Below are 11,947 nucleotides of genomic sequence, written 5' to 3' on the forward strand. Positions count from 1 at the left end.
AGAGCTCCCCAGGGAGCAGAGGGCAGTCCAGAAACAGAGAGAGCTGGCAGTGCTACTGTTTGACTTACTGAGCAGGGCTACGGCTGCTTGCTCTCCATGCCTCTGTGCTCAGTGTCAGAGGCTATGGGGAATTCACAGCCCATTTTATCACACAAAGGAGCTGCCTGTTTTCCACTTAACCATCCGCCTTCCTTTGCACTTTGTCCTTTGGGCTGCCAGGACTCCGGCTCAGAAGGCACTTAAAGCCTCCTTCCCTGTGGCCATGTGGCCAAGCTGGCTGCCAACCTGCAGGGAACAGAAACTCATGCAGCAGGCTGAAGGCAGGCAGCTCAGATAAATAAAAGAGGTCTTCACTGGAACCTGTAGCCAGTGTGCAAGCACTCCCTTCGTTATAGGCAAAGGATTTGGCCCCACTGATGGGATCTCACCATCCACCTCCGCTGAAATCCCCTAGGCAGAAATGTGTGAGTGTGAATGTTGTCCCTTCTGTCTGCCTAAAGCCAAACGGAAATGCAGGGTCCAAAGCTCAGAACTCAGGAGACAGTCCTCCAGAAGTCGTACCATGGCCATATCTTGTGTTGGGAGTGTCAGAGCAGAAGGGCTCCCAGAGACCTGGTAAAGCTTTGAGGACTCTTGAGAGCAGCCCCAAGGGAGCCCACCCCTCCGCCCGTTCACTAGGGAAAGGCTGTCTCCCCACGGGCAGGGCTGGAGAGCTGATGGTGAGGGACACACTCAGCCTGGGCTTGCCGTCTGGTTCCTTCTCCAACTTACTGTTTTGCTCTTTCTCTATTTCCTCCAGCCATTTGCTCTGGAAGGACAAGGTCAAGGACAGCTGCCCCCATGCTGCAAGCGGTGCTGATGGAGCCGAGAGGTCTCACCCTGGTCCTGTCACGCAGACCGCCTGGTACTGAGCGGTGACAAAGCACACCTGGAAGAGGCTGGCTTCAGGCGATGCTCAGTCTGTGCTGGTAGGTACAAACAAAGCTCCTCTGCAGCCCTGGGCAGTGTAAAAGGTGGGCATAAAGCGAGCTGAGGAGCAGGCTCTAGCACCCGGCGCTGCACCTCCCCAGCCACAGCACAGGCGCGTGTGGCCAAAGGGCTTGTGAGTCCTGGCTGGAAACAGAGCTGCTGAACTAGTCTGGCTCTCCTGCCTGAGGCAATGCTCGCCTCTCCCCCACTCCTGTGCCCTTCCCCACAGCCCAGCTCCCCCTCCCAAAGGGACTCCCCTTCCCCTTGCTCTTCAAACAAGGCGGTTCCCAGGTTAACTGGCCTTTTTGTGCCTGCGGAGCAGCGGTGCGAGAGGCCAGCGGAGCGGAGACGCCCTTGCCCTGCACACAGGATTAGGGCTGGGGAACAGGTGGCTAATTCCCCCCCGCACAATGCAGCGTGGCGACCCAGGCAATGCTGCTGCTGACCCACGGGCCACAGGAACATGTTAACAATTTCCAGGTCAGCGGAGGGAAGGAATGGCAATTTTTTCTGCTCCAGAAGATAACAGGATATGGTCTTCGCAGCCCCCACCACAGCCCGGAAGGCAGATTCAAGGAAGAGTGATGTTATCCTCGCCTTCCTTCACCCTCATCCCCAGGAGGGCCAGACCCCTTCACGTCCCCGAGCATGAGCACAAGCCCTGCGCACTGGTCCCAGCGTGGGAAAGGCTCCACGCTGCCCGCACACCAGCCACCCCTGCTGTCTCAAGCAGGGTGGATGAAAGGCAGGAGCAGTGCAAAGAGACGCTCCTGAACACCCCATCCACCCAAGATCCACTGCCCCTTCCTCACGGAGACCTCACAGGGCTGCCACCTTGATGGTACCCAGACACAGGCTGGCGTTAGCATCGCTCCGGTGCGGCCACCCCTCTGACACATACCTGGCTGCACTGTAGCTTGCCAGGACACAGCCCGCATCCCCAGGCCCTCTGCTTACAGCAGTCATGGATTTCTTCAGGTCACATTCCCATGGAGCCCTTGTAAAAAAACTCTTTCATTTCCACATGCCTTTCGTGCTTGAGCTGGCAAGCAGCAGCGAGGCCAGCGCTGAGCCTCATCATTATGTCTCCCTCCTTCTGGTGTCTTCTTTGGAAGGAGCTCTTCTGGGCAGGCAGGGCTGAGGAGCAGAAAGAAGTTTCTTAGGGAAGGTAAAAAAACAAAGACAGACATAAACATTATTCCATTTACTCATTTTGCTTTAGCCTTACCCTGACTTATGCCAGAATGTCTGCACTTGCTGGGATTCATGAGGGTCCTGTTCCTCCGGGCAGCCACGCATGAATGTTACTATCCTGTTGGCTGTGAAATAGCTTTGTAATACGCCTCAGCAGCAGCAATAAAACAGTGAGGCTCAGGGGAGCGCTAACGAGAGCTGGTCCAGTTTGAGGGTGCTGACAGGTCACCCCAGGCACCACAGGTCCTTTTGCTATATTTGCTCCAGGTATAATGTACATCCACATGCTTTGCATCCCTTGTTCAGCCTGACACCTCATATAGTGCTTAGCCCAGGAAGGGGGAAATCAAGTGGTTGTTCCCATCCCTATCAGTCTGGGGCTGCAAGGCAGCAGACCACAAAGGCAGGGCAAGGGCAGCCTTCTGGCACCAAGACAAGTGCGTGGAGCCTCTCTGCAGGGCCTGCACATGGACAGGCTCCCAGGGGGACGGCAAGGACAGACGCTTACCAACTTCTGTCTCATATACCCTGCTGATAACAGCGCAGCAAGGGTTTCCTCAAGTGCTTTCTGAACCGTCTGAGCCTAAGCAGCGCTGCTGCTGCAAGGTGGCAGCCTGTCTCTGTCCTGCCTGATGCCTGGCTCAATGGGGCTATGCCACCTTTACCTCTCCAGCCCTCCGGCAATCCCACTCCCAGGAGCAAAGCAAGAAGAGAAAACGGTAGAGGGAGAAGGTGTAAGGAGGTGTGGACACCCGGGGTTCAGTTCCCAGCTCTCTCAGACCTGCTGTGCAACCTCAGCCACCCTCCTCCGTGCCTCTTCTCCCCACCTGGAAAGCATGGGCGATGATACTTAGCTCTGTTGAGTCCTGTAGCAGAAAGAGGAGCTATAAAAGGACTAAGCTGTAGTTCTCCTCCCATGCACTGCATTCCCACACTCATTTCTCTCTTTCTCTCTCTTTTTTCCCCTTAATGAGATTAAGTGAGAATAAATTATGCAGAGCCCACCCCTCTCTCTTCACCCCCACCCCCAAGAGGCTGCCCTGCATGGTTTCTAATTAGCATCATTAATAGGGGTGGGGGCAGCCTTGCTGCCACAGTGCTTTAACAATCAGAGCTGTCAGCGAGGCCCTCGGTGCTGTTAAAGTGTCCCAGAGCTTTTGTCCCCGGGCAGAAGGGAGCCCCGGACTTAAGACCACTTTCCCTTTGTGCTGGGAAGTGGGAGCAGGAGGGGAGGTTCTCCTTTCCCTGTGTTGTCCCTGGGACCACCAGGAGTGAGCAAGGGCTGGTGCCACCAAAGCCCCCTCTCCGGCCAGGTGACCTCCGGCTGGGGGGGTTTTGCCCGGGGCTCCGGGCAGGCGCAGGAGAGGGCTGGTTAGGAGCGCTGCCCATTCCCATCCCTCCCCGCCCTGCGTTTCTCCATGGGATTTCAAGCTTGGCTTGGCCTCACCAGAGGATGAATACAAGCAGGTGGCTGCTCCTGCACCCCGCTGGCTGGCCCTCCCCGGGCCCATCCTGGGGGTGACACGCAGCAGCGACCATCCCTGCCACAGCCCCTAATGAGCAGCAGAAGGGGGCATGTTGGGAGCGGATGTGTTAACGGTTTCTGCTTCAATGGAGGGAAAAATCCCCACAAAGGAAGGTGTACAAATATTGTGGGAAATCTATTGGCCCCTTAATATTTGATGAAGGCCCGGGCCATTCAGCCAGGCTGAATTCCGCAGCAAGGTCTCATTCAGCCGGCATCAATGGGAAACTTTTAATTGAGAGGCACTTCATTCAGGGCCTGTGGGTCATTCAGTGTGAGGGGCTTTCAGGGAGAACAGAGAACCATGTCTTTCCAAGTTGCACCAGAAGAAAAGCCACTGTTTCCTGCACCAGGAGCTTGAATACTGAGGGCTCTAATCCCCCCAAAGGGAAAACTGATTCCATTTTTTAAAATTCATTTCTCAAATAACAAAAAGAGAGGAATGTCAAAAAGGGAGGTGGCAAGAGGTGGGGCTGGGCAGGGGAGCACTGCCCTGCAGGGGTGGCTCCGTTGCCGGGAAAAAGGCCGAATGCCCCTGGATGCCCTTCCCTGGGGAGCAATCCCTCTCCCCTCTCAGGAGGGGCTGGCTGCTCCCTGCCAGCACCAGCCTGGTCCAGCGCCCAGGCACCTCCATCCAAGGTTCATCTGCCTGGAGCCACGAAGGAGAGGAGGGTGCCTGGGCTTAAGGGAGGTCGTTCTCCAGCATCAGAGGTCAGCACCGACATTTGTCCTGTACAGTCAGATGGAGGGGCTGCAGGGGAAGGGGAGGGAGAAAAGGTCCCAATCACTCAGGGACCCAAGTCTCTGCCGAGAATTTTACTGGGGCCACAACAGCAGCAGCCCCGACCCCGCTGCCGCGGCATCTCCCTCGCTTTCTCCTTCGAGCACCTGCAGCCCGAGGGTCTATCGCAAGGCGGCGTATCCAGCCCTGGCCCCGCACAAGAGAGCGCCAGCCACCGCTGCACAGCGATGCAGTTGCTCTCCCTTTGCGCCCCATCCCCAGCGGAGGCGGGTGCCCCCAGCCAGAGGACAGCAGAGCGACGCTCATTTGGCAGGAATGTTTTGCTTCGCTTCAGTCTTTTCTTTCCATTTTTGGAGGGTTGGAGGTCTTGCAGGAGGCACGGGGGTATTGCTGCGAGGGGCAGCGGCCGGTTCCCTTCTTTCCAGTACAGTGCCGCATCTGGGAGCAGCTAAAGTGACACCAAAAGGCAGGACAGGCATCTCTCCCCCAAGCAGAGGGACACAAGGGCACCATCAGCTTGTCTGTGCAGCCAGCCAATCTGTATGCCTGGGCACGCTGCCTCTGAGGGGCAGGAGGTTAAAGCTTTGATGCACATGAGGAGGCAGCAGGAGCCTTTGCTTCAACTTCTAAGAGCTTTGGAGCAGGATTTAAAAGGCAGCTTCCTTCATCCTACCTGCCGCAAGGACCTGCGGTGCGGAACGGCGTGTCAGGGCAAGGAGGGAGTTCAGCTGCACAGCTCTGGGGTCAGGGTGTCTGTAGGGGGGGCCCACACCCCACCAGCACTTTACTTTACAGCCACTAAGGCTCTGCTCCGGGCATGAGCACCAAAAGCCTGGGGAAAACGCACCCAGTGACCCTCCTCCCACCTGGGATAGAGCTTGCTTTCCTGAGATGTTCTTGCACTGGGGCAGGGTGCATACCTGCTTCTGCGTGCGAGGTGGGCACCCCCGGGTGCAGCGGCAGGCTGTGAGGGTCGGCGCCTTTGGGGTGCTGAGCTCACCCGCCGGGGTCTCACCTAGGCTCCAGACACCAGCAGCAGCAATGACACGAGGACCTTGACTCCGCGGGGCTGTTATCCCCCCTCCCCATTAGTCACCTGCATTTGAACCTGCCTTTGGAGTGTAAGAACATACACGCTTTTAGAGAGCATGAATTAATATGTCTGTCTCATTGCTCTGTCCCCGGCGTGCCTTTGGATGCCCCGGTTTGAATGCATCACTTAGATACCACGCTTGTGGGAAGAGCCAAATGAGAGAGGGATGGGAACCTGCATCTTTTTCCCGCTCTGACTGTTTTTGAGGGTCCCTTCTGGGACACACAGCACCCTTTGCATGACCTCCCTTCTTGTCCCTCCCCCTCCACTCCCAAGCTATAACAAGACATTGCAATAAGTTATAGCGGCAGCTGGGTTAAAAGTGTGCTTTTCTAAAGGTAGGTGTCATAAACTCACAATAGGCTGGGCTGAGGGGGACACCCTGCTCTGCCGCTCTGCTCGTCGCTCCCCCGGCTGTAAAGAAAGATGAAGAAGGAATTAAAGAGCGGTTGGAGGGGAGGGACACTCCTCATTATGTCTCCTACGCTGCGGTTTCCAGGGAGACAGCTCCTGGCGCTGCATCCCTCTCCCATCCTGCTGCGGCCCTTTGCAAGTTACAGTAGCGGTGGCTGCTGTTTTCCCTCTGTTCCCAGCTGTCTTCCAGGCACTCTCCCAGGGTTTCTGGCCCAAGGTGGGCTTGACACCATATGGAAGAGAAAAGAGCCCCCCAGTACGTATGACCTGTTTGGAGGGGGAAGGAAAGGGAGGTCGAGTTCATGCCTATAAGGAGCCAGGAGGGACTGACACGCGCTGGCAGCATTACATATGGATAAAGTAGGGTCTTGCTTTTTTTCTGTAAGTGGTGCAGAGAAGTCCCAAAGTATTTCCAGTGCTGGGTGATATGGCTGTGATGGGAAGTCATTAAAATGGCCATAGGTCAGATCATGTGCTGTGATCTGTGCTTCTTTTGGGAAGACTAGCCAACGGGAAACATACAGCCGCTGCCGATGAGCCAGAGCTCCTCTTGCAAAAACGTGAGCGGGAGCGAAGGATTCAGGCACCCTGACTGTGAGAGTGGGCCAGTGCCCCGAGAGCAGGTGTCGGGACCCCTGCAAGCTCTCTTACCTTCCTTGGCCTCACTACCCCTATGCAAAGTGAGTCTCCCCACATCTCTGGATGTACAGAAAAAGACAGTCCGACTTCCAGGACCCCAAGGACTAGGAGTATGTCACATCATACGTGAAAGATGTAAAAGGGAATTCCTCTACTCTGGAAAATATTGAAAGGTTCATGGATGGATAGAGACTGCAGACCTCCTGTGCAGCCCCACCAGAGCTCTGCATTAGCTAGCTTCAGTAACCGCAGCAGCAGCAAAGTGCCTGCCGTGCAGGCAAGTCCAGGGCCCTGCATGGGAACACAGAAAGCCAGAAAGCGCATTAATTATACATTAATTAAATGTAATTTACTGAGGTTTTTTCTCTGCACTCCCCCAAGTGCCAGTGTATTGGTTTGAATTGCCTGTGCGGTGTATCACCATACAGCAGCCCACACCAAGAGCTGGGCTGAGCTTTAGTGCAGATCATGTTCACAGAACAATAGCAGGACGTCATGGTATGGCTGCGGCCACAGTGGTTTCAAATTTATTGGTGTGTGCATGCACAGAGGTAAGATTATATACATGAGAACAGAGCAGTAGAGACATGCCTGATTTATCCCTCATCCATACTTGTGTGTTTCTGTAGAGAACATTTTTAATAACAGATGCCTGAATACAGCAAAGGCGTTGGTAGTTACTGATGTATCTTGCAAACACACGAGTTTGTGCATCTGTTAACGAAGAAGCGATACCCAAACCTTCAGCTGACTTCTCCGTCACACGCTCAGGCTCAGGAGTGCACCATGGAGAAGGGCAGTCCAGAGCATGGCTCAAGCCCCACTTGGGAACTGTTGCTTGAAGCTTGACCAGATGCTGCTTTGGGGGCTGAAACCTCCTGCACCATGCCATGCACCCTCCTGGCCTTGCAGAGCACGTGGGCACCTACAGATGGAAACCCGTGGCAGGGGGGGCATCTGTAGGAGGATCTCAGGCAGCCCCCCTCCCACCCCCATCCACCCCTGGGCACCTCTGCTCCAGCTGCCATGGGAAATGAGAAGGAACCACAACTCCCGGCACGCCCAGCGTGAGCACAGCATGCCCAGCTGGCCTCCCAGACCGATTCGCTTACACGTGAGCACCCAATCAGTTCATGCATGAGCACCCATTTTGTACACGCATGAGAGCCCAACATGTTCATGCATGGCTGCCCAGCTAATTTATGCATGAGGGCCCAATTAGTACACACACAGCACCCGATTAGTTTCATGCAAGAACACCCAATTAATTTATGTTTGATCGCTCAATTGCATCACACATGAGCACCCAGTAAGCTCACATATGAGCTGTTAGCTCACGCCCGGGCTCCCAATTAGAACATGTATGAGTGCGCATTTGCATCACACCTGAGCACCCAATTAATTTATGCATGAGCTCCCGGTAACATCATGCCTGCGAGCCCAATCGCATCACGCATGAGTGCCCAATCAGTTCTTGCATGAGCGCCTGGTTACTACCTGCATGACTGCCCGATTATTCATGCGTGAGTGCTCCGTTAGCGCACACCCGAGCACACGATGAGCTCACGCGTGAGCCTTGTGTTGGACGTACAGGGCAGGCTTCAGCAGCTGGGAGGTGACGTGCGGGAGGAAGGCATGAACTTCACGTTACCATCACCTTTGCTTCCAGTCAGCTCTGAAACAAACGTGACGCCCCGTCGCGTGCAGGAATGTCAGCCCAGCAGAGCACAGACAGATTGAGGAGTGTCAGCCGCGATGGGAGGAAATTCGGGAGGAGGCGTGAGGAGGTGCAAGGAGATGCTGGAGGAGACGCACAGAGAGATGGCGGAGGAGAGCTACTCAAAAATTCAACTCCTGGGGAAAGTTTAATTAAGAAGGGTGGAGGTCTTCCCAAAACAAGCTAAAAACTATGCCAGCTTTCTTCATATGTCACTTTTCTTCCTCCTTTGTGGGTGGGATGGCAGAAACATATTCTGGTGGCCGAGTGATAAATGAGGCCTCAGTCCCCTACGTCCCGTTCACACGCAGATGCCAAGAGCTCCCCTTGCTTCCAGCTGTAACATTGCAAAGAGGATCCGTCATTTAGCAACTAGGCAGCTCTGTCCAGCTTCTGTATCGCTCTGCTTTCTCACTTTTCCCTCAAAACACCTTTACCACAGCTCCCAGACAGATGTTAACTCCATTTTTTTCTTTGGGGACACTCCAGTGAGAAAGATTTATTGTGTCCTCACTGCGTCGGGATCAACATGAGGCAGAGCTGCCCTGGGGTCAGATGGACGGCCTGACTAGCACACGTTCACCTCATCTCCCCTCGCCAGAGCTCTCTGCTCAAAAGGGGATTGCAGCTTTAATGAAGTCAGGATTTATGCAGGTTAATCTGGAGGTGACCTGTCTGCGTTAAGCGGGTTGGCATACACCCGGTGCCACCCACCGGCTTTTGCCTTACGGCTCAGCACACGTAACCCGAGGGGGAGTCTGGCCTGGGGGTCAGCAGAGAGGAGTCAGGACAGGAGCTGTCAGTCAGCCAAGTGCCAAGTGCAGTCCAAAAACCTGCAAAGAGCCTCCCCAGGCAGGGCATCTGGCAGTACATGGAGCTCAAGAGGTGCTCCAGGAGGTCCCCAGCACCAAGCACCAAGCTGGTGCTCCGGCTCAAGAGGAGCCTCTAAATGACCCCCCCCATCCCCCACTGGCAGTTGCATGCCTGGGGGTCTCTGGGGTAAGAGAAGTGTCTCTTCAGCCATTTCTGCTTGTCGACACATGGGATCTAAGCCCTCCTGGGCAATGTCTCTGAAATACAAGTTCAGGCCCCTTAACCAGCCTCCCGAGCAGTCACCAGTGACAGAGACTGGCTAGGACACTGACTATTAACACTGATGGACAGAACAAGTCACTCATCAAATCTCTTGCCCTGTTAAACCAGTCTTGAACTTCTCTTCTGCTGCAGCACAAGTGAAAGCCCCCAGCCGCTGCTGGAAATGAAAGGCTGCCCTCCTGGCTAGCCTGCACGGAGAAGGAGCATAATGCCATAGCGGCTGCCCGGGTACCAGGCAGGTAGGCAAGCCTGCTGGGATTGCAGCAGACCTGCCCAGGTGCTTAAGCAGAGCTCCTGAATTTTAAAATGGGGGGAGCCCTCAGCCTGGGCTTGGCCAAGCCCATCAAACCCCACGGGAGGGCAAGCCTTGGTTTGCACCAGTTTGCTGGGTGAGAAGTCAGCTGCATACGCAGAAGGGTGTGCTTCTCTAGCTGCTTGCTCCAAACACGTGGACGCTGGGGTAGAAAAGCACAAGGAGTGTCAGAGCAGGCAGGTGCAGGGGCTGCTCGCCCAGCAATTGTCTCAATTTCCCCTGGAAGCAGGTCACGCATCCTCTGCAAGCTCCCGGTGATGCACAGGGGCCTGGGAGGAGAGGCCTGGGCAAGCCAAAAGCCAGCCGGTGATGGCCACCAAAGGGGTCACTAGAAGGAGAACAAGAGCAAAGGGAGGCAACGGAAGTCTGCTGGATTAAAAAAAGTGCAGGGAAAATAGAGAGATATGAAGAGCACGAGACAGAAAAACAGGGTTTATAAATACTAAAAAAAAGAACAAGAGAGGGTGGAGGAGGGAAAGTAAAGCAAGCAGAGGAAGGGATAAAGAATGAGTATTCCCTGTCTTGTCCTTTAAGCCCTAAGCTGATCCAGCAGAGGCAAGTATTTACAGGACGGGCTCAGCTTTCCCAGCTTGTTCCCAGTCTTGGCACAAAAGCCAAGAGTAGACGAAGAAGGAGGACAGAGAATGGCAACAGGACCCATGAAAGCCCCCGACAAACCCCATTGAGGTGGCGGTCCTGTTCCCATCTGTCAGCAGCCACTCAGTGAAAGGGTGTGAAGGGGAGGGGGGCAGGCGGTGTGAATCAAGGGCTGACACAAAGAGGAAGAGACTGATTATGCTGTTATTTCTCCACTTTCAAACCCCATTAGGGGACATGCCGGGCTTTTCTCAGGGTCTTTGGGATGCTTAAGCTGCCCATTTAGCAGCGGGAACGGTCCAATTAAAAGAAAGACAAAGGAGGAGCCCAGCCTGTCTTAATTGAAATGGGTTTCAGTCTAATGAGGATTAGGTTCAAGAACAGACCTAAGGGAGCAATCCAATACCCATTACCCTCCTGGACTGTACCACCACCAGGGCCGCTGGCCACGCCGCCAGCCTTTTAACCAGCACATGGCGTGGCAGACCTAGCACACCAAGAGGCTGGTGTGATGGGAAGGAGAGCAGCCCCTTCCCTAGCCACCAGCCCCAGGGGCAGCAGCTCAGGCTTTCAGACTGTGCCCTTGCCCTGCTGTTTGGAGATAAGCATCCTGAGTTTACCCGTCCCAGCGCTGGGCACACTGTGCTGCGGTGGGAGGATGCAGTAGGCTCAAACAAGGAGCATTGCTCACCTCCCCTCACACCCAGCTCCCCACCCCAGTGCCCTGCAGAAGCAACATGCCACTGTACTTCGCTAGGAAGCCTTGGCTGCCGCTCCAGGGTCTGGGAACAGGCTGAGGAAGGGTCAGATTCCCCAGCCCAAAGCTCAGCCTCTCCCTCCCCTGCAGCTTTCTCACAGCAGAGCCTGTAGACAGTCAGGGCTTCCCCTGGCTCCCCATCACCATGGCTAGTCCCTGGCTCCTGCCTTGTGCTCCCACATCACCCTCTGCAACCTAATCCCTTTGCTGTGAGCTCTACCCTGCAATCACCCACACCTGCATTTTCAGGAAAGCCCTATTTAACACAGGGTGGAATGTGCAGAGTGGTCCTTCAATTTGCACGCTTTTTAATTACTAAAATCCTGCAAAACCTCAAGTCTACAGCTGTGGGATGAGATTACATATATATACATGCACATCTATATAAAGCTTTAGCATTATCCAAATCAGGCTGGATTTTCACAGAGACAGCAAAAGCCGTATCTCTGGTACAGGGTTCTTCTTCCTTCCTCTCCCCATCTCGGTGTGAGGTTGGAGAGTGCTGGAACAGGACAACAGAGCAAATCCAGCAATCCTTTTTTTTTAATTTGTGCAAAACCTGGTTGTTCCCTCCACCCCCCTCCTTTTTAAGGGCCAGCTGAATGATTTTGATAGGCATTTTTCCAGCAGCCCTCCTACCCAAGCAGAACAAATTAAAAACTCATCAGGCAGTTGCAAGCAGGGCATATAGCATGGATGCCCTGAGCTGCCTGCCCTGCAGTCCCACACCTGCAGCCCTCGGTCCAGCGAGCAGCGGGTCTCCCTCCATGCCCGGGAGATGCAGAGCCCAGCAGTGCTGGAGACATCCCCCCCCCCCACGCTTCTGGGTGACCCTGCCACCTCCGAGAGGGCATCTCTCCGCGGTTTTTTGTCCCCGCGAATGCAGCACTCC

The sequence above is a fragment of the Phalacrocorax carbo genome, chromosome 20, assembly GCF_963921805.1.
Source record: "Phalacrocorax carbo chromosome 20, bPhaCar2.1, whole genome shotgun sequence".
NCBI classification, from domain to species: Eukaryota; Metazoa; Chordata; class Aves; order Suliformes; family Phalacrocoracidae; genus Phalacrocorax; species Phalacrocorax carbo.